This window comes from Vidua chalybeata, chromosome 3 (assembly GCF_026979565.1).
Source record: "Vidua chalybeata isolate OUT-0048 chromosome 3, bVidCha1 merged haplotype, whole genome shotgun sequence".
Classification (NCBI taxonomy): Eukaryota; Metazoa; Chordata; class Aves; order Passeriformes; family Viduidae; genus Vidua; species Vidua chalybeata.
The window spans coordinates 68,533,888-68,560,653 of record NC_071532.1 but is presented as its reverse complement, the minus strand read 5'-3'; the positions used below and the strand labels follow the sequence as shown (position 1 = coordinate 68,560,653).

Below are 26,766 nucleotides of genomic sequence, written 5' to 3'. Positions count from 1 at the left end.
TAAATTAATACCTGGGGAAAAAGACTAAACCCTACTGTTTATTGAATTATAATATGAATTAGTATAGCAATCCATAAAGGAAAAAGAGGCTACATATGTGATCAAATTCAATGTGAAATCCCTTTCTACAAATATCTGATACTTACTATTTATTATTGTCATCTTTAAAGAATTGATCTTATTTACTCAAGCACTGTACTTATCTGAAACTGAAAGCTTACCTTACCATCAAGAAAGGCAATTATTTTCCTGCAGTTGACATCTCAAAGAGTTCTCTTCTGCTTAAAAATGTAGTTGGGCTCCATCCACATGATTTGTTTGCCTTTGCACTATATATGAATAATTCCATAGGAAATATACTTAAGTCCACAAACAAAGCTTTTTTAAAACCAGTTTTCTACAGTTGCACAGCTGAGCTTGCAAATTCATCCAGGTCCAAAAGTCTAAAGTGCACCTCTACAGACCATCAGTGCAAGAAGGTGTCTGAACACAAGCCAGCTTCAGTGCAGAAAGCATATAACTGTGACAGTGTTTCACCATTTCAGAGCTAATAAATTCTGCCTCTTAAAATGAGAAACAGGCCTAATACTTCCTGGAAGACATTCAACCATAATGAAAGTCAAGTTATATCCCAGATGCATACCTGTAATTTCACTCTGTTTGCGTCACTAACGACCATACAAAACTAGAAATGGTATCAGGTTTCAAGCAGCTAAAATGGCTTTGCTGATGCTGCTCAATCCTGGACAATTCATTCTTACTCTGCTGGGGAGTTCAATGACCTAACAGGATTCAAAAGCAGTGAGCAATCCTGCAGATATGCTCAGCAGATAGCTGTACTGTGAGAGGAGACCAGATCTGTTGAGAAGGCAGTCTTTCCATGGCCTTAGCTAGATGCAGTACTTGTAGGTAAACTGCTACTGCTTATTTAAAATGGGTTTGGTTAAACTGCCACAAGTTATGTCCATATCTTTTTAAACACCATTTACAAATGGCTTAAACAAAAAAGAGATAAAACCAAATGAAAAAGAAGCTTTTATAACCCAGTGTACATTTATTTACATCAAGATTCAAACCAGCTTAAACTTTAATGATGGTTAGGTATGGAATAGCATTTGCAAAACAGACTACTGACAAAACTATGCAAACATTGTTCTTGCAGTACTGTCAAGTCAGCTTGGGAACAGCTACTGCTGTGGTTTCCTTGTGAAAGTGTAAGCACATTAGGATCTGATAAGAGACACTGTAGGAGTGTATTATAATAAAGACAGAATTTCAATTCCAATTCTTCATCCTCATAAATTCACTAGTGTAACAAAAGCCCCATATGACATAGGTGCAAGTAATTCTGGGCTTTAAACATGAAAACTACAGGTATGAAGCTAAAGTAGTTGCACTTGATGCTGTCGATCAATACTAGCTGAGCCAACCAAGACTTTAAACTCTGTCCCTTTTCAGCTTCAGAAAAGAAATTTATGAAAAGCTTAGCCTCCAAAATAGAAAATTTAAATATGCATAATCTAAATATCTGCGTGTTCTTTACTTGTAATTCAAAATTAGCATACAGTTCTGTGTAACTGGACTCCAAAGATTCTGCTGGATTACTGATGCCAATTACTTGCTGAAATGCTAATTTCAAACAATAAGTATAAATTAGTTTCTTTTCTGTCCTGTCCCAAGAATCACTCATTCAGCCATTACCTGGACAACCAAAAAGTCTATATATTGAAGAAAGAGTATCCTTTATTTCTCAAATATGGTAGTACACCTTCTAAACCAGAATTTTTACCTGAACTGTAGTAATATGGTTTCGAGAAATGTGTAATCAAAGCATGAAGGGGAAATGGCTCTCTCTGCTTCAGGTATCTTCAGGTACAAAGAGGAAGCTATAGAACTGACAAATCATAAACCTCAATAACAAAGAAACCTGCTTGTTGTATAGTCTGTGTGATAAGAGCTCAAACCAGTAAATTTTGGTGTACTCTGTAATTAATCTTTGGACATACCTCCTATGATAAATACTTATCTTTAATGCATATACTTTTTCAAAACATCACTTGGAGACAATCAATTCAAAACAACCAATGAAGACATTGGTTATGTTATTACAAAAACATATGCTTCATTGCTCAAGGAGTCTAGCACAAAAAATTAAACAGATCTGCAGCAGTCTTTAAAGGAGCCAAGAAAACCTGTGTGATGTGCTGCTCTTCCCCCTTCAAAAAAATAGGAGAGGTAAAGGAAGTTTTATTTGACAAGCTTAGAAATTTAGGTTTGTTTACCTGAGACTCTAGGGAACTAGCACAGCTACACTGCAATTTTCAGCAAGTTCAGCTCTGGCCATAAATTACAGTGGATACAGCCCAGCAGGCATGACTCATTCCTTTTGGAACTGCGCTTTAAAATCTAAAAGGCCCTGCTCATCAGCCTGTTTCCAGGAAAATCATATTTTTTCCACACCTGCCTAATGATGACAAGTAGAATTCCTGGCTTTTGTTTCTGCTCAGGTCCCACCTCCTAAGACCTGATGTGCCCAGCTGTGTCAAAGGCATGTGAGTACAAGTGCCCCCAGTTTACATGTCAGCCTTGTTGACGAGCACTTTCCTTGAGACTCTTTGGTCCTCTGGTCCAGTGTTAGGCCACAGGACTTCACTACTAGACAATAATACTCATCTGGGCAAGCAAAAGGAGAAAATTACAATAAAGACTGGCTATAAATGATTTAATTCTGGATGAGAAGGGGATTTATAGAAAATGAGTGAGGAAGGAACCACTGGTAGGCTTCACTCATCTTTCATTAAAAAAAAGATACATTCTTTTTTACTTAATAAACAGAAATTCATTGCAAAGATTAGAGGCAAAATGCAGAGTGATATCTCAAAAACTTAAATATATTTACAGTTTTGTTGATAGTTTAAATTATTATGATGCAATAATTCTTTTATAATGGAACTTTTATACTCACTTTGAACATTCCTCTTTTCATTTTCAACTTAATCAGACAAAAATTGTCAAACTCTATTACCAAGAAAAGCTGATTTTAAAAACCTGAAATTTAAAGATTCACCTTCTTAAATGTGCCTGCATAAACAAAAAAATCTAAATCATTAATTGTCTTGAAAGATTTCTGTAATTCATCTGATTGTAAAATTGCTTTAGTAAACAATTCAAAGCTGTTTGATAAATACAGGGACTACTACACTATTTAAATGCTAGTCATAAATTGACAAGACTTTCTTCCATAGAAGTGTCTAAAAGGCTGCATTTCAGAAATCTGGTTTTTAAGTTATTGTGTTAAGCATAATGAAATCTGTGAGCATGTGTGAACACAACATGTACTTTTTAAATAAAAGGATTTTCCTGACAAGCTACAAAAGCCATGGCTGACTTCCTGCTCTTTCATTGGACCTAAATAATATTTCAAGGCAAATAAAAAAAAGGGCGAACATTTCTGTTTCTCCAGGAAAACATTAGTACAACCCATCTAACATCCATTTAAAGAGTTAAACTATGAAGGTAAAGGTAATCTGATAATATCTTAGAAATCCTTGTCTGGATCTTCTGTCCCTATTCCACTTAGAAACAATATTATCCTTACTTGCTTATTGTATTTTGTCTATATTGTTAACTTGAATTATTTAGTACAGCTTCTATTCCCACTAGCATATGTAATTAAGACCTAATAGGGTGTTGTAACACAGGCAAAGAAGGTCATATGGCTATATCATGGAACACAGACTTTCATGAAAGAAAAAAAATTGTCAAAACCTCAGAATTTCAGCATCTATTATACCCAAAAATTTTGAAATTCTGAGATGATATAATAAGTGAATGGAAAATAACAAAAAGGCAACATAACAAAGCCATCCTGAATTTCCTTTTTTAACCCTCAAAGTTCAACATCAACACAAGTCAGTCTAGATAGAAGTAAAGAAGCTTAGCCAATTAAAAAAATTACCTATATTTCACCTTAAATATATACAGAATTGACTGAAATGGCTAGTGCTGTTTTCAAGATTTTATGGAGGATGGCAAAGTACCAAAAACTAGAGAAACAAGAAACAATGCTTTCATTCTAAGAAGGAAACAAAAAAGGGACCAGTTCAGCCAGCTGAATTTCAATTCCTAAAAAAAAAAAAAGGAAGGGAGAAAAAATTGGCAAAGCAGTTTCTAAGTGCCTAGACAATTATATGTGGTGGGGTAAAAGGCAAAATTCAGTTTGACACACATGTTGAGGACAGATTCTAAATCCTTTCTAGCTTGCCTTCCCCAACAGATAATAGGTTCAAACAAGGAAAGGCACATGCTGCCGGTAGTCTTTGAAAGTCAGATAGACTTCTCATACACAGCTTAGATATGGTAATTGTTTCTTCCCTGGGGCACCACAACAGACCTAACAGCTCTCTTCAGCACCTTCCCTACCTTCCCTGTTCTGTGGTTCTGTGAAAATGCATTTTAATTTAGCTATCCCGCACATAAGGACAAAGAAAATAATCAACATGCACACTTGGGAAAGTAATTTGGAAAGCACTGTCTCCAGAAGGAACATTGGGAACTGCAGCTTGGGCTCCACTGTGTATTTGTTACTGTGGTTCAGCTGCCTAGAAGGCTAATTTGAGCTAAAATATATAAAAGTAGAAATATCAGGTAAAACAAACAACTCCCTTTCCTGCAAACACTATGGCAACCTGATTGTTTATGATGATTTTCTTGGTGTCAGAATTTACTTGAAAATACTGGAAGGATTTTTAAGGCTCTTGTCCATTTGGTAAAGAAAGGGGAGCCTCTCAGTACACACCTTAAAAACCTCACTATAGGCAAATTAACAGAGGCTGAGAGATTACTTGATATTTTTGCATATAAACATATATATTGTTATATATACACACACCTTTAAGACTCATTAAGATGTCCAAGAAGACAAAAAGATTGGGGAAAAAATTAAGATTTTTTTTTTCAGATTCACAAATTAACTCACAGAAAAGCACAATGAATAGAAACTGGCATTACACAAACATATCTTACAGTGGTACCACTTTCTAGCAGCAAGAAAATGACTCAGAAAGCTCTTAGTACAGAAAATGGACATCATTGCTTCAATTTTTAAGTAAATGTAGATACCTTTCAGAAACTTAACTTATATCCAGCTTCTGGGAGAGAAACAAAACTCTCTGACCTACACACACAAGACTGAATAGATTATCACAATTCTCTAACCTGGCCTAGAAGTCTGAACGCTTCTTTCTCTCAGTTTCTGTGAGATGCTTCCTAGTCTGTGCATTTTGCAGTAGAAGGGACTCAAGACAAAAAGAAGAAACAATTACCATATCTATGCAAAGACAGAGAGAAAGAATACTGAGGTACCTGAAAAAAGGTACCTCAAAGGCAACAGTCATATAAAAATAACTCCTTAGGTTCCACAAAATAAGAAAGGAGCTTTAACACTTGGCAAGTGGAAAACTCAAAGAATCCTATGGAAAGGAAAGATGCAAGGAGAAAAATCAACATATCAGAAAGAAGATGACTGCTATCCATCAGGGAAGAAATGGTGAGCTGCCTCTTGAAAAGGCTCTGGGCTTGAAATATGTGTGAGAGAAATAAAACTCATCTGCTCTCCTAGCCTGGGCTGCCTGACGTGTTTCAAGTTAATAGTACCTCAGGCTTTCTGCTGTGCCTCCATAGGCTCAGACTTGCCTGAAAAAGCAGTTCCAAAGTCAGGGACATTACAAAAAGCAAGCATTTTATTGTTATTGCTGTACTGATTAATCCAAGTCTAAACCTACCCTGTACATTACATACAGTCTTTGTTTACATTTTATTACTGTACAAGTTGTTCCAAAGGAATCTTTCCCTTCCCTACAGTAACAACCAGGGAAAAAAAATTCCAATAATACATTATGTTTCCAAGTGTGGTAATTGTCATAACAATTTAACCTCCAGTCCATCCTAACAACCATTGCTAGAACAAATTCTCCCTTTGGCCAGTAATGCATCAAGTCTCACTCCAAAATACTGTCAAGGCTGCTACTGGATGCTCAGTAGAAGACTTCAGCAATGTAACTAATTCATGCTACCTGTCTGCTAAAGAAAATTTAAAACTGCCAGTTCAGGCAGGATCTTTTCTGTGACAGCAAAATAGCATATTTGACATGTTTATAATTTTCAACTCCCAGGCTTAAAGTCTCAATATTTCCATCACAATATCATCCCAAATAAATAGTAATAATGAAATTTTGTATGTCAGAATAAATTATAAAGTGGCTGGAAAACAGAACCTAAGTTAAATATAATTAGTTTTTTTTTTTTTTTTTAATTAAGACATTAATGTAGAAAGGATTCTTAAAAATTTAATAATGAGAAAGATTTACTCTGTACCAACACATACAGGATTCCAGAGGAGCCAAAACTAGATATTTACTCAGAACAGGAGAACCTTAAGACATTTTTGCTGTTTTGGAAGACATGACAGAATATGTTAAGTTAAAATAAACACAGAATACACTCATACTCTGTATCTTCAGATCAGTATATTAGATAAATAAGTATGTTAAACATTTCCTAGGACTTTCAGATCATTATGAATCAATGAATGATTGACTGAACAGTACATCCAGGCACCCATGGAACAGAGGTGATATGGAAAGATGCCCTTTAAAAAACAGTCCTAGAGCAGCTCAGTCCTGAAGTCCAATTTCTGCCTGAATGAAATTTTGAGTTCCTGGGACAGAAAGATAAAACCTTGTTCTACATGATATGGAAACAACAGAACATGTAAGAATTGAGATATAGGAGGAAATATACATGTATCAGGGATATGCAGGGAAGAAGCAATTACAATATAGCACTCCTTACAGACCTGAATAATGAAGAGCAGGAAAACATCATCAGCAAAGCATATAAGAAAAGGGCAGGCTGACTATGTTAAAGCTCTTCTGGAGCTGAGCCATCTAACAAACACAGGAAACATTCTGAGAGATAAAATGCTCCACAAAGTGTACTGAGACACAGTGTTTGTTTAGGAGATGGGGGATTTCTTTTCAGCATTGTAAGGTAGGTTTGGCTCCTCTTTGCAATGTTGGGTACTTTATAGCTGCTTAAACATCTGGCCAGTTAATATTATGATCTTCTAAAACTTCTAAGATTATCAAAACATCTAAAAATATGATTTTAAATGTTCATAACAGTGGAATTAAACTTCATATAAACATATAAGCTTCATATAAACAGTACTTCCTATACAGAAGAACAATACAGTATCACTTAAGCAAAAGCCTAAATGACAGTACAGCCCATTACATTTAAACAGAAGCATTCTCTTCTGGAGAACTGCATTTAATGTAGATATTTAACATCAACTTATATTTATTGAGCTCCAATTAAATGTTGTAAACATTTTTGTTCGTTTTTAAGCCAGAAATGAAACCTGAAATTCTTTCTTATTGATTACCCAAGGGACACATTAGCAGCAGTACCTCCTTACTGAGCTAGGCTGTACAAGTATTAAAGGAAAGCATCCGTCAGCTGAACAAGCAAACCAGGAGCTGTCTGTTTTGGTCAGTATTTCATTTCCACATGAAAGCTAAGAACATGTGCACCCACCTAGGAAAAACAACTCTAAACCTGGCAAAACACACAGGGTATAGGTTTATTTTTTACCAATACCAACAGTGTATAATTGTTTCTCAGTCAAACTACCTTAACCAGCCAGTAGAAAAACTCCTGGGAGATTAAATACTCAGTCCTCCAGAATCAGATTTGAATTTTCTACTTAACATCAAATTCGTGTTGTGATGCTGTTATTCTGGGAAGCAAACTAACATTTTTTATCTTTTTTTCTATGCCCTGAATCCATGGGCAAAGAAACAGTACTAATAGGCTTGTATTTTAATTGCTGGTACAAAACTATTCAGTCAACCATTTATTGATTCATAAGGCTCTGAAAGTCCTAGGAAATGCTTAACATCTTTCTTTTTATGATTTCCATATGTAAATCAGGTATTAGAATATGGGTTAATTACAAATTAAATTTCCCCTCCTCCCCCCATGCTGAAGAGATACAGTACAGAGCTTTCACTGTAGGATAAAGTTGATGAAAATAATTAAAATAGAACTTGCTGTACAGTTGCTCAGAACCACACTTTCTGTTGCTTTCTGCAGTTTCAGCATTTCCAGAATGTGGAGGAAAGCATAAATAGACTACAACAATGAAACAGAGCTCCACCAGAGATCTGAGACAATGTGTGCAAACACAGGAACTTCCCTTTTTCAACTCTTGGTAGTCCTTGATTCACAGAATATCCTGTATCAAAAAGTTTAGATGATATAAAGTTTGACATGGAAAAGTGGTAAATTTGTCTTTGACTGAAATTTGAGTTTATATTCTCAGAATTTAACTGGACTGTGGTGAGGATTGCATTTTCTATGCAATTGAAAAGAATGTCAACACTCGGGAAGAATTCAGGTTGCATGAATGATTTTGAACACAAAGTGCACCTGCATGAACTCCCACTAAGCTCCAAGCCTGCAAACTTTGGCACTGTGGCATAATGCTGCTGCTGCTGGGGTACAAGGATTTTTACACACAAGTGGAAGTTTCTTTACACTTAACAGACTGTTAGAGTTCAGAAATTCCAGTGAACAGCAACAGTTATATCCATGGTCCAACTGTAATATTTGCCCCCCCTGCCCCGCAACTCCCAGGAAGGGGAAAACCTACCATGTCTTCCCGACTAGACTGCAGATTTGAAGACAGAGCCCGGTTTTACCCTTACACCTCCACTCTCACTACTGATCTGACAGCTTCCTCCAACTCCTAAGCAATGCTGGCAACTACTGCAAAGTTTTTAGAGGCTCTTAACTGCACAAAGGCAAATCCTTTTTTAACACTTGTAGGCTTGACAAATATGAGTGGTAGCCATGGGGAAAAAGAAAATTCCTCTTGTCTAGTTCAAGTGCTCCTGTCAAAAGATCTGCTTCAAAAAAAAAAAAAAAAAAAAAAGGATAGACTCTCTCAAAGGAAAGGTCGTAACAACTCTTTCCAAGGAAATATCTATGCAGGTTTTGCACAAGGTAACGTCTCAGTAATGCAAATCAACATTAATTTAGAAAGATATATGGGTAGGGTATAGCTATAAAACTCTCAAATTAAGTCATAGTAATGACAAGAAAAAAGCACTTCTATTGCTACAGTTTATAGGTGTGGATAAAATGGGGAATAGCTTGTAGTGCAGAAATTTTAGACTAACAGAAATATTTCTGAGTAGTAGCATTATGAAACAGAAAAAAAGAAATACTGAAAACTCTGCAAATAAACAAAAATACGGAAACTCATCTTGATATAGGGTGATTTCCATAATCTATTTGATCTATAAACCAACAGACCAAAACTACTGACCTATGCATTTCTTCCTCCCAAATCAAACCATATTCAGTGTCTTATCCAGCTCTGATTTAGTACCTCAAACATTAGATCAGTCACTCTTACGTACATTTATTCTGTGGCATTTCATTCTTTTCCTTCAGTTGCTCAATACAGAGAGGTTACATACACCTGTCTGCAGAAGTAAAGACAGAGAGGAGGGGGTTTAAGCTACAGTATCTGGAGCTTTTGCAATGATTGAAAAAACTGTTTATATATTTTTGCCTTAGTTTCCACTTGAAGCAGAATGGTATAACTGAGTCCAATCCCTCTGTGTGGAAGGCAATTATTTATCAGCTTCCTTTTGGCAAAGAATTCTTTCACTTCTTATTTTAAAGCACTGAGGGTACCAAGGTGTTTCCTGCTCAGCCATTTATCACAGCAGGCTTATAATTTATTTTAACAAGAAAAATAAGATAAAAAGGATATCACAGAAGTACAATGCCCCAGAGTAAAGGGAATGCAATTCTAATAGCCACCAAGACAGGTTTCTAATACTGAAGATTCTCCTGTCAAAGCAAGCACTGTTAATCCCTGTTGAGTCAGAGCATTGCACAGACTGCTGATATATTCAGGAATTACTGCCCCCTGCTCATTGCCCCCAGTTAGAGTGTCCACACTATTATGAACAATTGACATGTAACACCAGAGATTACCACCAGCTGTATATGCACACAAACCCATTCCTATGCTACTAAAAGGCCACATTTCTTCTGTCAGGTCTCACCTTCTCAGAGGTGTGCACATGCTGTTCCAAAAACTAGTCTGAACAAATGAACACTTTTACCTTCATTTCTAGATTAACATTCTTCATTGTGAGGAACAATTAGCACCAGCTGATGGAGCTATTACTTTGGTTGAGTTTTGAAATCAGTACAAAGTTCACAGTAAATCTGAAGTCACTACAGACTTGATTTTTTTTTTTTTGCCAACACAAGAGGGATGTTCCTACTTTCTCCAGGAAACATGCAAGTAAATTCCAGAATTCACTAGATGTTTGTGCTCTGCCTATTCCCTGAGCTGCATGATAGATCTTGGACAAGTGAGCATAATTGAAGTTAAACATTTCCAGCATTCAAGAATAAAATTTTGACCTTTATCATCTGAAAGAAATCAATTAAAAAAAAAAAAACAAAACACTTCACCTTTCCCTTTAAGGTTTAAAAGAAGAAACTTACACACAGGGGGATTTTGAAATTTTTCCTCTTAAATTTATTATTTGTAAACTTCTGCATCCTCTCAGCACAAAGAATGAATCAGTTCTTCTCTGAGCTTTTCCATTTTCCAAGCCAAACATCTGCACTTGCCTTCCCCCATCTGCTGCTCTTGTTGTTGACTTAGTTTACCACCTCAATCGCAGCAACTTCCTTTTCAGTTTTAATAGACAATAGATTGGTGCTCTCCTGATGAAGTTGCCTTCTGTCTTTTCTATCATTCCATCTTTCCCCTTCACTAACCTGAGGTGACAAGAAGAAACACCACTAGCAAAAGCTCATCTCCTTTGCTTTAAAAGAGAAATTTATTTCGTTTTATTCTCAGTAACTCTCCATCCTAGTTTTTCCAAGATTAAGATATGCAAAAATACTAAGACAAATGCAAAGACAAGCCAAGAGCAAGGCCTCATATATATATATATCTATATGTATATAAAATATGTATGTATATATGTATGTATACATATAAACACTTGTTTTAAAGCAGACTAGGAAGAAGGCCATTTAAAAACAAGACAAACACATTCCTACAAACCACTGTAACTATTGTTAAACATTTACTTGGTTTTGCCTGTGTGCAGTGTTACCCAACAGGCCACTTCCATTGTATTTAATAAAGTAAGTGTAATGAGATGCTACAATAGCCAAAGTTGTCAATTCATGACACATTTTAGTCACATATGTGTTGTCCAGATTAGACAAACCTCTATATGCAAGAATCTTAAATGAAAAATAAAACAAATCTGTAGTATGTGAACCCTACAGGCTGAAGAGTTTGAGTGCAGTAAACAACGCCTACAGCATATTTCTGTAAGTCTCACTGTTTTGGGAGTTGCTAGGAGCCAGAAATGGATCAGCAGATCAGACTGAGGAACAGAACTTTCCCAACTGCAGACTCAGCAGCTTCAAAACCAAACCACCCCACCATTTTATCATATTGATCTACATTAAAATAAAAGACCTAAAAGAATTTTCTTAAACTACAGTAAAAAAAATTTAGTAATTCCTGATATCCTGGCAACTAACATACATGATCAAACTCCGAAGTGTATTTCTTGGGAATTTTTTGTTATTATTAGAATGGTGTATGAGCAACTGGAACTGTAAATCTCATGCCAACAGTTAATTCCATATTGACTTGACTCACACAAGGATGTTAAACCATTTCTACACAGACTTTCAGTTATGCCTTCTGTAGGACCCTCCTTTGCCATTACCAGCACATCGGTGCCTTACAGCAGTATGCAAAGTATAATGAAATTTATTTATTAGGAATCCATATTCCTCTCTAATCCTTTTTCCAGGAAGAGGAATACTATGTGTAATATTTTCTTGTAATTTTTGATTTATTTTTTTAAATTAGAAACAGCAAGGTCAATGTGTTCTTTTTACACTTCCAGGGGAAAAGAACATTTGGGAATGTCTTTGAACATACTTGTTTCCCCATGGGCATTTAATCAATAATCTAGGAACACTCACCTCCAAAATAAATAACTGTATACGCTTCCAAAGTCCCCACTATGTTTTCATTGGGGTTTGAGCCTTTTGCCATCTAAGGACTCCTTTAACAATGCTAAGCCGTTTGCTTCTTTTAAGTATTGGAAACAACTGGTGATCTGACAAAATCCAGGACAACTCTACATATTGAAAAGAAAGAAATTACGAAGTTCAGCTGTTAAAACTGGAGATGTGACACAGCTTAGGTCACTGTGAGGTGACAGCCTCTCTGAATAAACAATAAACACACCAACACGAAACTCTTTCCTATCTGTATCTCAAGATATCTATCACCCAGTGTTTCTAAATTGTTAAAAGTAACTTCTTACTTTATTGATTTGTCCAAGAACTGTAAAATGTTATTTGAGTAACACATTCATCTCTGCAAATAAATACTAGTCCAGACTTTTTGAGTTTGAGAGGGGAACAGAAGCCAAATCTCCTATTTTAAATTCCTTAAAATATAATTTTGACATTTTTTACTTCACTCTTCCTATTTTTATTTATCATCCTCCGCACATGAGGAGGACTCAAAACATTGGGGGAAATGGTTCTCCTGAATGGCCACAGCTATCCCAGCCACTCCAGGGTTTGCTTTTTGTTGCCCACTTCTCATTTCATGTATGTTGAACAGAGGACTAAGAAAAAGCATGCAGCCACTAACAATCCTCCTTGGGACACCTTCAGCAAGGGGCAGCCTGTGAAACAGGTACTTGACTCTCTGTCTCCTCATTTACATCTTTGACACTTGGCCTTCTACTTGCAAGTGCAATCCTCTCCAACAGCATGGCTTACTGTGTTTTTGAGGGAAGGGTACTCTTATTTTTGGGACAAAGGCACAGTCATCCCCTTGGTTAGTGCTAACAACAACAGCAACCAGTATCAGAGGCCCAGAAAACATGGAAAGGTAGAGGTCTCACAGCCCACTTATGGCACTCCCTGCCTGCCTCCAGCAACCTGTCACTCAGAGAGAGCCACAGTTGGGCAGCACATTTTCACACCCTTCCAAAAACCTCTCCCAGTTTCTGTGCAGTTGTCTGAACCAGCATAAGCTACCAGGAGACATACTAGCCTACAAAGTTTCAAAGGTTAGCTGTGCCTTATTTAAGAAAAATGTTTTAAAAAGAAGTAATCTCATTTTGCTTGTAAACTACCACCCAACAAGGATATTGAAAGCATTTTATTCTTTCATATAAGGTGGAAACAGCAAAATACTGTTCGCATTCTCTAATAGGATTTAGAATTTTTTTATATTAATAGATAGCTCTATTGTAATTTCACCATTTTCTGAATAGCAAACACATAGAGCACAGCCTGTAAAATGAGAATTTGCTTCCTCTTACATGCATATCTTGCAGTTGTCAGTCTGAAATGTCATCTGCTATCCAATCACACTTTTTGAAGCTCTCTGCTACCAGCTTCCCATTTTACTAACCAACAATATCAGCAAATATTTTAAGGAGGCTAAGAGACTGTCAATTAAGATAACAAAACAAGAACTCTAAAAATTGCCTCACTAGCTCTTTTATGCCTATGAAGAAAAGGAAGAGATGTATCTTTCCAAAAAAGTGACTAAACAGCAGCAACATTTATGTAAAGGGGAGAGCACAGTTTAACATTTTCATATGCAATAAAGAAGATTATAATAACATAATAACGAAACTCCCTTTCAAATTTAGATCTGAAAGCACAGGTTCATCCTTCAGTCTCACTAAGTCTCAGGATATACAAACATAATGCTGGTAAGCCAAAGAAACCCTAAATTGTTGTATCAGCACTAAGGCACAGACATAAAAGGCTATTTTCAGGACTTCCTACAGCTTACAAAAGGGAAGCAGCCAGAGAAGCCCTTTCTTAAAGCAAGTCTTCAGAAATCTCTGCAGAACTGAACAAGATTTCCTCCTTCACAAAGCTCCCTTAATTACCCTAATTTGAAGATATTCCAATTAATAGCTAGAAAGTGAGCATAAATGGAATGATGCTGCTAGCTCTCCCATTACTATCCAACAGGAAGAAAGTTTTCTTTAAAGAAAAAGTTACTTTTGCTTGTTATCTAGCTGATAACGAACAAAAAAACTAGAAATCAAATATACCATTACCATACCACTCCACCATCTGCAGCTGTGGAATTCCATAATTTTTTTAAAGCTTCTGAGGAAGGCTTTTCTCAGTCACTTTTCTGGGTTTAGATTTTAAACAAACAATTAAAAAGACTTGTGTATTAGGGAATTTAAAGAATATTTTGCTAGTAATTCCTCTATAACTGCGAATGTTATTTCCTCCTTATTTTGCTCCAAAGAGCAAGGAATTTTAATAGGATAATGTGAAAGCTTATAAAACCATCACTGAGGGTGCAAAGATTAAGAAGGGAATGTTTAATATTAATTCAGCAACACCAATAAGGTATCAGAGCTGGTCTTTAAAAAATCTCAACAGTTAATTCTGTATAGATCAGGAAAATAAATGCATTTTCAAAAACTGACTGGCAATTTAAATATTACTAACTACTACCTTTATCCATATTTAAATATAACAGAAGCAAATCCAATTATTCAGGGAGGAGGGAAAAAACTGAACTTGGCTTTCGAGCTTTCTGGTAGTTAGCCTCTCTTTCCTTTAATCTTCCCTCTCATCTATTTCCATTCTCATTCTCCTCTGTATCTTTGCCTCTTCTTCTGAAGGCAGTAACTCCTACAGTCAATATTCCTGTTTGGTACTTGTCCAAATCTTTGTTACTTGATAACAACCACAAGTTCCTGCTTCACAAACTAGCCTTTCACAGCCTTCTGCTTCTGTATGCATCCCATGTGAACTACAACAAAAGTCATATGTGTTTTCCATATAATTTTCTACCTTTTTTTTTTTTTTTGAGAGAGAGAGGAAGTAGGTTAATGAGTTCTGATGTATTCAGTTATGCCAAATACTTACTCAGCTGGAACATTCACTGCAGATGATCAAATCACTCATTCAGTTGTGGTCTGGAGTTATTTTTACATGGGGCATCAAAATAGTTAAACTCTTTAACTTAAAAAAAAATTCCAAGAAAATTCCAGATCTATTTAAACTGATTAACATAATAAAAAAAAGAAACTCCCTAAAACATGATCAGAAATATCAACTTGATATTTACAAAAATAATGAAACACAGTACTGCAAGTGTAAACACTTTACTGAGCAGACATAAAAACAGCTTCAAAAGAATAACTGCCTTTAGTATAAGCTGAGGTCAATACATTATAAAATGTGAAAACAACTTTCAGCTCTAGTTAAGATGCAAGAAAGTTCTCAAATATGATATATAGTCACACAGAAAAAAATGTAAACAACAGATCTAGACAACTCGCACAGGCATAATTTTCTCAGAAGAAAATGAGGAAAAAACAAAAAAAAAAACACCACCAAATAAAACCCCAAAAACTTGAATTCATTCCACTCATCTAAAGTACTACATCTGTTCCAAAGAGGTCAACTTGTTTGTTCTGGTTTATTTGGATATTAAATGCAAGACAAAACATCTCTAGGCAAAATGTAAAAGATTGTATCTTATTTTTGGGAAACAAACAGATTCCAGAGGTGTGTTCCCACCCAGCCAATCCCGAGGCTGTCGTGCAGCTCTGCCACCTCTCTGAGCCCAATCACAGCCATGAAGGGAAACTCGTTTTGCAGTTTGTCTCGGCGGTGCTGATGATGAATGGCTGCTTCAAGGGAAGAGATCAAGCTGCGCGGTAAATCTTCCTATTTGTTCCATCTGCTTTTCTATTTTAAACAGCTGCAGTGATCACCCTGGCACCCTACATTAAGTACATGTGAATTTCGTAATAGAAAACATTTCTGTAAGTGAAAACATGACCTAGGGAGGACAAACCTTTCTCAAACTGAACACTGCAACCTCTGCAAACAGATGCAGAAATTTACTATTATTTTGTATCTGCCTTCCAGAAAAGATATGGCATAATCATAGCTCAATTTTACAGCTTTTACAGGGTTTACTTTGCAGCTATAGCTGGTTTCAAGATGATGGTGTTCTCCACCTTCTGTTCTCCTGCCTAGCTCCACTTTGCAATACAACTTCTAAGATGGCAGAAGTAATATGCAAACAGAGTATGTTTATTAAAATATGCAACTCAAATATACAAAAGCCTAACCTGTAAGCCTTACTTCTCTTGTAACTGTGCTGAGGTTGTACTAATATAAGGTATGCCAATCCAGCCTGGCTCCAAAGGTCACCATTTTAAAGGAATGCTTTCAAGAAAGCCCATTACTGATTTTAAGCTAAAAAGACTGGTAAACATACTGAGACAAGCCATGGGTTTGGGTGTTTTTTTCCTTTGGTTACAAACACCATTCTTGACTGGTCAGATTCCAGTGTGGCCAAATGCTGCTTTCACTTATACTTTCACTGTGTTGTTCTTTGTCTCCTGACATACTGTTCAACACTGCTGTGCTCTGCTAAACAGCTTCCTCACTTCTTACAGCCAGCTTCATTTCAAATGCCAGCAAAATAAAGTTTACTGTCTTGATAAGAATACCTACCTTATCCCCAAACTGAAATGCTTTAGGATTCTAAGGAAGGAGAATGATAGCACATATAGATGTAAAGACTGTAACATGATTCTTTTCCTATTACTGTTTCTCTTCCCCAGCCTTAAATTCAGTTTCTTTGCAAGTTTGAATATGTTTAGCCACTTTGAATTAAAGTGAGTGAAAAGTGAAGTGAAATGGCAACAAAATGAAATTGGAAATCGCAGCACTATAGGCTGCCTTTTCAAAGTCTCACAAGAAATTATAACATCTCTTAGATAATTTCCACCATACTCTATCTATGGATAATTTTCTTCACATTAATATGTCATGCTATAGAAATTTTCTAAAGTGCAATGGTATATAAAATTTAGCAGAAAATATTTCAACTTCAACTAAATATACTTCTATAAATACATCCTATCAGCTTTTCACACAACTCAAAACTATTGCGAAGTTCCATGAGCATTATTTACATTTTACAGATAAGCAAACTTAAATGGGGCTATAACTTGTCCAAGATCACACAGCAAATCAGAGAGTGGCAAGGCCAGGAATAGCACCCATCTCCCAGGCCATTCCTAGAACTGTTAAGCCCATTTCAATATTGCTGAAGCAGGAGAAGGTACATTTTGGGGAGAAATGCCAGAGGAAGATTTCTTAGTAAGGAGTCAGAGAGAACACTCATGTGCCAAGATCTCGAGAGATCAAAGTCTCGATTATATTTCTGTCCCCTCCTTGCAATAAGACAACTTGTTGACAGTGCCTTTCAACAGCAGGACACATGAATGTGAATTTGACACCAAGTTGGCAAAGGCTTCAGAAGTTAATATCTGATCTTAAAGGCTAACTACAGTATCTTTTGATTAGCAGAATTTAAAGCTGACATGTTTATACATTCAATATATAACTTTGCAAATACAATGACTGAACAACAAAATAACCACAATCCCAGCACTAATCTCTTAGGAAGAAATCAAAATTGAGAACTGCCTGTACAGTTTCTATTATTTTCTAAGTTTAATTTTAAAGAAGATTTTAATATTTAAGTAAGTTTTAAGGCTATTAGAGACACTTAGCACTTTAAAGGAGAATTTCAGGAAAGGAATTATAATTTTCTGTATTCAGACAGACCTAAAGTAGACATTTTGAATATTATTCTAATGGTAACACAACACATGGTTAAGCCATGCTACCAAGGCATTTTATTTTGATTCACCAGTAAGGACTGTAAAAATTGTGCAAAAAGCCTCTGCACAACCAGCATGAAGAAAACAGGTCAAAGTAACAAAACAAAACCCTGAACAAAGCAGAAAGATTCTACTTCACTTACCTGCTTTCAGCAGTATCTTAGATCTATGCAGATAATCCTAAATTGTCATACTATGTCAAGAAGCTGCAACACTAAATTGTGACCTCCCTCAGGCTGACAGTTTTTCTTTCATTTGGGATTTCAAACAGTTGAACTTAATTTGCTTTATTTCCTCACCTCCACACCCCCATGTCTTGCCTCAGCAGTACCTCCTTCTGTTATGCTACTGTGCGTCAGCGGGGTGCGTTCCCGCAGCCCCGCATGCTGCATGATGCAAGAATGTGCAATCTGAAACAGCTGTTATTGATACAATCCCAGCAAGGTATCTGCCTTATGGACACACAAAGTTGGGCAGATCCTGTCCGTACAGTCAATACAGAAATCAATATCTTTATGTAGTAAGCACCAGTGGAAATGAACAGATCTTTAAAAACAAATTTTTTATTTCATGACGCAACGTGAAAGTTGGCATCATGTGACAAAAAAAAGAAAAATACTACGATGATGGCAAAGTAGGAAGCAAGAGCAATGAGATGACGATGACACAACAGGGAAGGGAAAAGCTGAAAGGAGTTCAGTTTAAGATACGCTAACTAAGGTAGTCATGAAGCCATCAGACATGAATATGATCTATGCCCAGACAGCTGAGACAGAAAATGGAATCTGAAATTCAGAGACCAGAGATGGTTTACCTCAAAGAAAATTAATAGGGAAAACATTGATGAGTTTGATAGTGTAGAGTAAGTGTAAAAAAAGCTACAACAATAATACCCTGCACATTTAATTAACATGAATATAGAGAATTTGCACAAACACACTAGAGTAAAAAAATCTTAATTAGCCAAGGACTAAAGACATTTATTGAATGAATTTTACCATTCATGTTGCTTTCCTTTTTAAATTCTGCCAATCTAATATTTGCAAGTTCTGCTCTTTCCTTACAATCCCTGGCTGTAAAGCTTAGTGAAGTGACTGGCTGCTAACTGCCAAGTATTCTTGTGCCTTAGCAGGATATAGGCACTTCATTCCAATAACATGATTTTATTTGGCAGCTGGCACAAAACAGACATTAGGGTTATGATTCAGTACTTGGTTGTCTCAACAATCTAATGCTGAATGAACTTTTATCTCCCTAGCATTTGGTAATCAGACTATTAAAAGGTTAAAACAGGCAAAAAGGTTTCTAAAACTTTTTTTTCTACAGAAATCTTCATATCTCACAGGGCACTTTTCAAGGACAAGAACACTAAACAGTCAGCCAGAGGTGCATAAATTCCAAAGCAATATTTATTGTGTTACTATTAGCTACACTTTCTCCTAATACCTCTCTCTACTGCCCCATATAAACACTCACACAAAGCTCTCACCGAAAAATACTGCTCGCTTTGAAAATATTCTCAAAGCTTTATGTTCTTACAACCTTCATAGGTTACAGAATTTTCCTTTCCCAGAGTATAGCAGTGAAGGGGAAATAACACTGAACAAGTGTCAGAATATTCTTCCTAGCTTCACAAGCTACTGTGTTGCTCTCCCTCACCAACCTGAACTTCTCTCTTCCCCACTCCAGAAATGGTAACTAGACTTCCTCTCTTGTTTCAGCTCTGTCTCCGGAGAAGCAAGCAAGCAGCACCCATTACAACCCCTGCTCAGCTCTGAGCACTGCTCCCAGCATGGCTGCACAAAGCTCTGCCTGGCTCCAAACTCACCTGAAACAGTAAGTCCAAAAGCCTCTGTGCTCCAACAGGCTGGTATCTTGAGCCAGAGATGGAACCTGTTAGACTGTCATCTGCTGAAACCCACATCTCAAATTCTTCTACTTCAAGAAGGATGAAAAGTCCTAGAAGAAATCTAGGAATCCTAGAAGAAATGGTTGTATTTGAGCTTGGACTGTGTCCTCATTCCATAAAAGCCTAATGCGAGAATTCAGCACTTGTCTTCCCCTTCACGTTATAGAGTGGTTCTTCCAAAAGGTAAAAAATAAAACTCACAAACCAGCACCTGGACAATGTAAATTTGTAGGTGCTCAAAGCTATTCCTGAATTCTGGTCCAAGTACAGATCTAACTACACTCACTAACACCTCTATAAATCAACCCTTTCCAAACCAGCTGGGTCTAGTAATGCATAAGGGGTCCACAAGAAGCAAGTCACTGTGGGATAGATTAAATTTATAAATGTCCACCATTTAAGTTGGGGATATTCCCAGATTTCCAGCAGGGAGAAATCAAGCAGACCATTACGGAAGCACAGCCTTACCAGCTTCCATTTTGCACAAACTGCTATTTTCCCTGGTTCTACTCCCAAAGTATAATGATCTGCAATAAAAGGACTGACTCCATCTTTTCAAGGACATTGATAACTTAATGTTAAAAGGAAAACTATGGTGTTTCCCTTTGATTTTGTTGCTTGTTTCTGTGTTTTGAAGATTAAAACTTCACAGAAGAGGGAAGGAATCGCCAAAAAGGAAGCCTGCTAACCTGGCAATGGGCCAGCCTTTGGTTTTATGCTAGCTATTCCAGAAACAACAACGAACCAAACAAAAAAAAAACCCAGACTATTTTGAAGTTCCATATTTATAACTCTAGGCTTCTAATGTTCATAAAAGCTTTTACAACTAGGAGGTCACTAAATAGTCACCCCAGGTATTGTATAACTAATTCATGTCATTTGAGGAAGGTAAGGAGAAAACTATTAGCCCAGTCTTGTGGGAAAACAGGGAAGAACTGTCCATCATCAGACACCTTCTTTAATCTACTGCCAATAGATTAAACCAGTGATTGTCTACAGCACCACTTGATGTTTGGCATTTGCTACATTTCCTTTCTTTCCAAAATCCTTTAAGAAAAAGTTTTAAAGATGCTGGAATATATGTTTTAGCATGCAGGCATGCTTTAACACAGATGGAAAAGTAAACATTAATAAGAGCTGTTATCATAATAAGTTCACACAACTGCAAACAATCAATTTACCACCATTGTATGAGTTAAATCTTCACTTCACAGCTACAGCAACCGACAGCATGCTCCCCATTCAATCCATTTTACACAGCAAGTCAGACAAGTCAGTTTTTATAGATGAGCTACTCCAAAGTTAACAGTAATTTAGTTCATGTGCAATCATGGGAAGTTACCCTAAAATCAGAAGGTCTGAGTGTGAAGGGAGGTGTTAGCATCTATCTTGTGAGTTCAGTCACAGAGAAACACTCAGGGGCTCTTCAGGTTGCAGATTTTTATGGTACTGTTCATGAAACTTCTGGCATTTCACAATGCCCATGGCCATCCACTATGCGCAAGATTCAACTGCACACATATCTATGTTTAAAAAAAGGTCTATTAAACAGAGTAGAAGCACAGTGTCACTAAAGAGACATGTACTTCATCTCCTATTGTTTGATATAATTAGGAGATGGGGAAATAAAAAGGCCTCTGCACATTTAATATATGCTGTTATGTCATCTAGTTGCATGTTTGCTTGAGGCTTACTTCATTTGGCCTGAATATAAACTTGGAAGAACTTCAGGTTCTTTTAATGTTAATGATCTAGTTCCTGCATAATACAGTCAAATGAAAAAGCTTGACATGGGAAAACTTAAATAGCAACAAGAATACACAGTTCTCTTCAAGAAGAATTTCAACCTCTATTTCAAGCCTCTATTAAACTCAACCCAATATACAATACTTGTTGACACTGTTTTGCTCTTCCTCCAGACTGTCCTGCTGGTTCTGCAACCCTATTTCAGCCACTTAGTTGCAGTAGTGCAGGTTACTCACATCTCACTGCACTTGGATTTTGAAAGCCAGTTGCAAATCCACTAGAGACCAATTATTTTCTTTCTAGGTGCCAAACTGTTCTGTGAAGTCTTACACAAACACCCATTGATATTTTAAAGAACTGTTCTTCTTTTCCCTTCATGGGAACTTCTAGATGCAAACATTTTTCTCTGAAAATAAAGATAAATAGAATACTCATAAAAAATACCAAGAGACGCCCAATTTTGGTTCAAACCTCCACCAAGAGGTGGCAGTCAGTTATAAAGGAATAATGAACCTACAGTGCCCTCACGTGTGAGGGAATATGAATTAGAAGAAGTCTGGAGATCTAGGAAGGGAGAGAAACGTTCTCAAGCCTTCAGGACCCTCACTGAAGAAAACAATGCTTTCCAGCATGTCGGGATAATTGCCCTCATGCATTAGGACAGACTGGGTACTACAAACACACGCACAAGAAACAAATGACAAAACATCTCCACTTTCAACTGCTTTTTCAGATGCTTGTAAGTTGAAAGTTTCATGTGCATTCTCACAACAGGAACATAATAAAGGCAGTTTAGTTATCTAGTGTAGAAGCCTCTAAATAGTATTTCAAGGAAGTACCACCTTAGTGGAAGGTCAAATTTACAAATACAATAAATACTGTGCAGACAAGTCCAATGATGTTGAATACAACATTTCTTCAAGTGAAGAAGAACCTTTTAGCGAAGATCACACTTCGCTCTATTACCCAGTAACACAAGTTATCTTTTCTACAGTTACATAGAAATTGGGGAGGGTAATACACCTTAACTAGCATTCACAAAACCTGTAGGTCAAGTTGGAAGTCACCTAAGTTAACCAACAGGAAGCCGAAGACAGGAGTGCCTTGTCAGTCTCATCTCTCACTGTGCTAGAGCTTTCTACTCACCACAAAAAGGCAACTGCATCTATTCATGACCACAACCTCAAGCCGAGAGACTGGTGCTCTCACCTCAGCAGTGAGATCACTTAAACAAGATAGAGGCCAAGTCCAAATCATTAATGGGCCCAAGGTGACTTCACCTCATCTCTATTTTAAATAAAGTTAAGCTGTTTAATGATGGTGACACAGCCAGCACTTCCAACTGCATTAGTCCTGCTTTACATGCAATTCTTAACTTGTTCACAGGCCCAGAAATGAGAGCATAAGCTAGTTCAATTCTCTCATCTTGGGAGCCCAGGCATGTAAAAGACATAACTTTGAACCACCTCAGGGAGAAAAGATGCTGAACCCAGAGTCCCCACTCTTTGGAAATGCTCTAACCACTAAGCTATTTCTCAGGAGTGGGAGGGGCAGCTCTGGTTTGTTTTGTGCAAAGCCCATCTGATAGGTCTTCAGTAAACATGCTCCAAGAACACCATGTTCTGCAAGCCCTGAGAGGAGATAGAAGGAAACATTTAATTTCTAGATCCACAATGAGCTTACTTGAGCACAGGCGTGGAACTACTGCCCACTTCCAGACCTGAAACACCCTTAAGCACGGTTGAACATCTCAAGTTCTGCCTAGATGCTCACTGACTTTGGCTAAATGGATAGAAGAATCCTGAGTTCTGAAGTTCTGAGCTGAGTAATAAACACATGCTTCCTGAACTCAGCTCCTGTCTTTAGACTGCGTAATTGTCTTTCAGTGGCTTAGTGAAAACCAGAACCTTTGTCTTGACAAATAATTATAACACAGGACAGAGGAACTGTCCTGTGGCTGTAAGTGCAGAAATCTGAAGTTATCTTATTCCATTTAAAACAAACAAATAAACAAACAAACCCCCCAAACCCAACCGAGCAAAAAAAAACCCTCATCATCTGTACTATAAAAACATTAGGTTTGAAGAGCAAAGCATTCTGATGCTAGCAACTACCAGAAGCTGAGTCTATCTAGATTATTTCAACTTTTAATTTTCAAGTTTTTATTCTTCTGTAGGAAGAAAATTTTCCTGTTAGGGTTACTTTTTCCTATAGTGCCATCTGTTGCAGAACTTCACCTCTTTTATTGTTATTGTGAACGATATATCAATGATAAAGCAGGGACAAACTTGTCAATGAAAATACTGCATAGTAAGTTCTGTCACAATCCTGACATAAATGTATCACAAGTGGTTGAACTATCATTCCTCTGTAGGAGGCTGTAAGAAACAGTAGGTAACAAAGTGTAAGAAACAGTAGAGCATGGCACCTGAAAATACCTCCAAGATACAAGCTAACTCTTTCAGTTGCATAATATAGTAGGGGAGTTCAAAGAATTTGAAGAGTATTTGCATCTAAGAGGCCACAAGCTCCAGCCCCCTCCTTTCACTAAAAATACCACCTATGCATTAGACACTGGTAGTAAATCTCTGGGGACACAAGCAGTTTGTTGGGTCATTGCTACAGCCAGGGTTGAATTAGGCACCTTTCCCACTGGATGAGGCCTTGCCGTACAGCAGGATAAAAGCTAAAATGCAGCCAGGAAGTTTCACCATGCAGGGTCCCTCTGAGCACACACCAGTAACTCCTGTGCACCACAGTCACACAGCAAAGAATATAGTTTCTTCTAACTAGTGAAGACTGCCAAAGAATTCTATTTTCCACCGTCTCTCTTTAACAATTAACAGTACTTGAATAGATTTTAGCCTTGACAATGCAGTAGTTTTACTCTGTTTGGAATAAATAAAAAAAAACCAAACAAATAGCAACATTACCACACAACACATTATTTTACTTAAGATAATACAGTTCAGCAGAAAAAAATTATTTTATTCTAGATATAGCTTAAACATGTTTATTGGTTAATTTTGTTTAACAGGAACTAAGAAGTCCTAAAACCTTAAATGTCAGCCCTCTCTTCCCAACTAGAATCTAATCTTTTGTTGAATCCGTTCTTAGAAAAACTGGTTAGGTGCCATGTGTTAGTTTAAAATTCTTCCCAGATAAGCTCAAAATTAAAGTTAAGAGTTATTCACCAAAGTCTTCTAACAGTTTAATTTCCCCTAAAGTCCTTCATATAGATCCCTTGCTAGATCCTTCAGAAAAAGAAAATAGGCTGATTATGGCTATTATTTTCACTTAGTACCTCTACTAGTATTTTCTGGTTAGAACGGGGAAAGTTTATGCCCCAGCCAGCAACAGAAGACACCATCATACATACTCAGTTCTGATTTCCTTCATAAACCTCAGCTTTTTGACCCCAACTCTTTCAGTTATTAAAACATCACTGTAGTTGGGTAGAGGATTTTTTCCCATTGTTGTTTTGGCTTTGGAGTTTTTTTAATATGTGGGAGTGTATGCCTCCTGTGTTCAGATGTGGTGACTTCGTGCAGTGAGTGCCTTTTTCCTTCTTTCAGTTTTGTTTTTTTAAAAGACATATTGATGCCAAGGTTTCATTAACAATATAGAGGTAATATTACAGAAGTTTCAGCTGGAGATTAATGCCTTACAAAACTGAAATAGTGACAATCATGAATTAAAATAGAAACAGGAATGAAACTTGAATATAGTGGTGATTATTCATAATTAATATACAAAGTGCTGATTCACCTACTACCACAAACTTCTTATCCATGAATGAATGCTTTTCTTCTTCTTTTCCTATAACTGTGTCAATCATCACTGCTTTAAGTCAGTTACAATTACGTTATTTCTAAAGAAAACTGGCAAGATATCATAACCAACAAAAAATACCTAAAAATATGCCCCATCTCAAGAAGTTTTCATGTTACTATTCTGCAAACAGAAATAGCATGAGACAAAAAGGACAAAAGTTTCATTTTTCAAGAGTTTTAGAGTAATACATCCCAATTTACATTGATGTCAGTTCAAACAAATCAAAACCTGCAACAAAACATGAGACATGAAGTCTCCCCCAAGTGTTCCTTCAAATTCATTACATCTTCCTGGAGCAGGTGCACCAGCTTAAGTTCATTCCATGTGGAATTCTGTGAAGCACGTACAAGTGAGGAATGTCTATTGACTGCTGTGGCAACTGGCACACCTGGTGGCCCACACTGAGCCAGTTTAGCCCTGAAAATACTGCAGCTGCATTCATATGACATTACCTTTAACCTCCCAGGCCCTGCTGAAAGGTACATCACTCAAATAGAGACACTGTGCTTCCAGGCTCCATATGGCCCATCCAAAACTTGCTTCCTGCATCTCTCTACTCACAGTGTAACTTCTCAGATTAAGAGACAAGTGTGAGTGTCAGCTTGGCACAGTGATCACACTTATGGCCACTGGAACTCCAGGAAACCTGTAAGAGGAACACATGACTGTTCATAACAAATGGAAGTACTAAGAGAATTTTGAAACAGAGTCCTGCAGCATCTGTCAAGCATCTGTCAAGATGCTTCTGGACAGACCAACCAGCACAAGGGCCTCAACTCTGCAAGCACATGTATGCTTCACTCTACGACACAGGAGCAGCCATTCAGGCAATTTAGGGCTGCTCCCAGGAATAACAGGCAGACAGGATTTTTTTCAGGATAATGTCTGTAGTACACAACATTTTAATGAAGTACCTGCTGGTTTATTTTTAATCTATAATTTTTATATCATGTGATGGTATTAATGTATGTACCCTCAGTAAAGCACTTCCCTCCAAATGTGACAGGAAGTGCCCAAAATACTACTGCTAAGACAATAAACACTTCAGAAAAAAATCAAGGAAAAAATCCCCCAAATCCTACCACAACAATCTAATGAAACAGATGTGTTTAATATCATAGTAAGTTTCATCTGAATAAAGAAAAAACGTTTTCCTCTTGTGGTACAAAAAAAAAAAATGGTGTCCTATTTCAGTAGCACAACACAATTTCCCCCTCTTCAAAAAAAGATCCCAGAAGCTGAACTTTAAAGAAGTCATGTAAACATGTATTTCATCCTAGTTTTCTGAAGTCAACATATTTAGAAGTATTCTAAAACGAAAGAGAAGATAAATACTTAATGTTATGATTAGAGAAATTATTTTAGCATATTTCAGTCTTCACCAAAATTCTTGTTCAACTCACCTCATTAATCTGACTGGATTACCACTACTCAGGT

General features: G+C 36.9%; 1 protein-coding gene and 1 long non-coding RNA gene across 2 annotated transcripts in view; both read right to left on the bottom strand.

Moving 5' to 3' along the window:
- Positions 1 to 26,766, bottom strand: part of SESN1 (sestrin 1) — a 78,571-nt gene that overhangs the window by 36,868 nt on the left and 14,937 nt on the right. The window lies entirely within an intron of this gene.
- LOC128784907 (uncharacterized) lies at positions 10,627 to 25,989 on the bottom strand. Its single transcript, XR_008429673.1, has 3 exons — positions 25,782 to 25,989; positions 12,112 to 12,269; positions 10,627 to 10,875 (listed from the first exon to the last, which is right to left on the bottom strand). It is a non-coding gene; the product is annotated as an uncharacterized LOC128784907 (long non-coding RNA).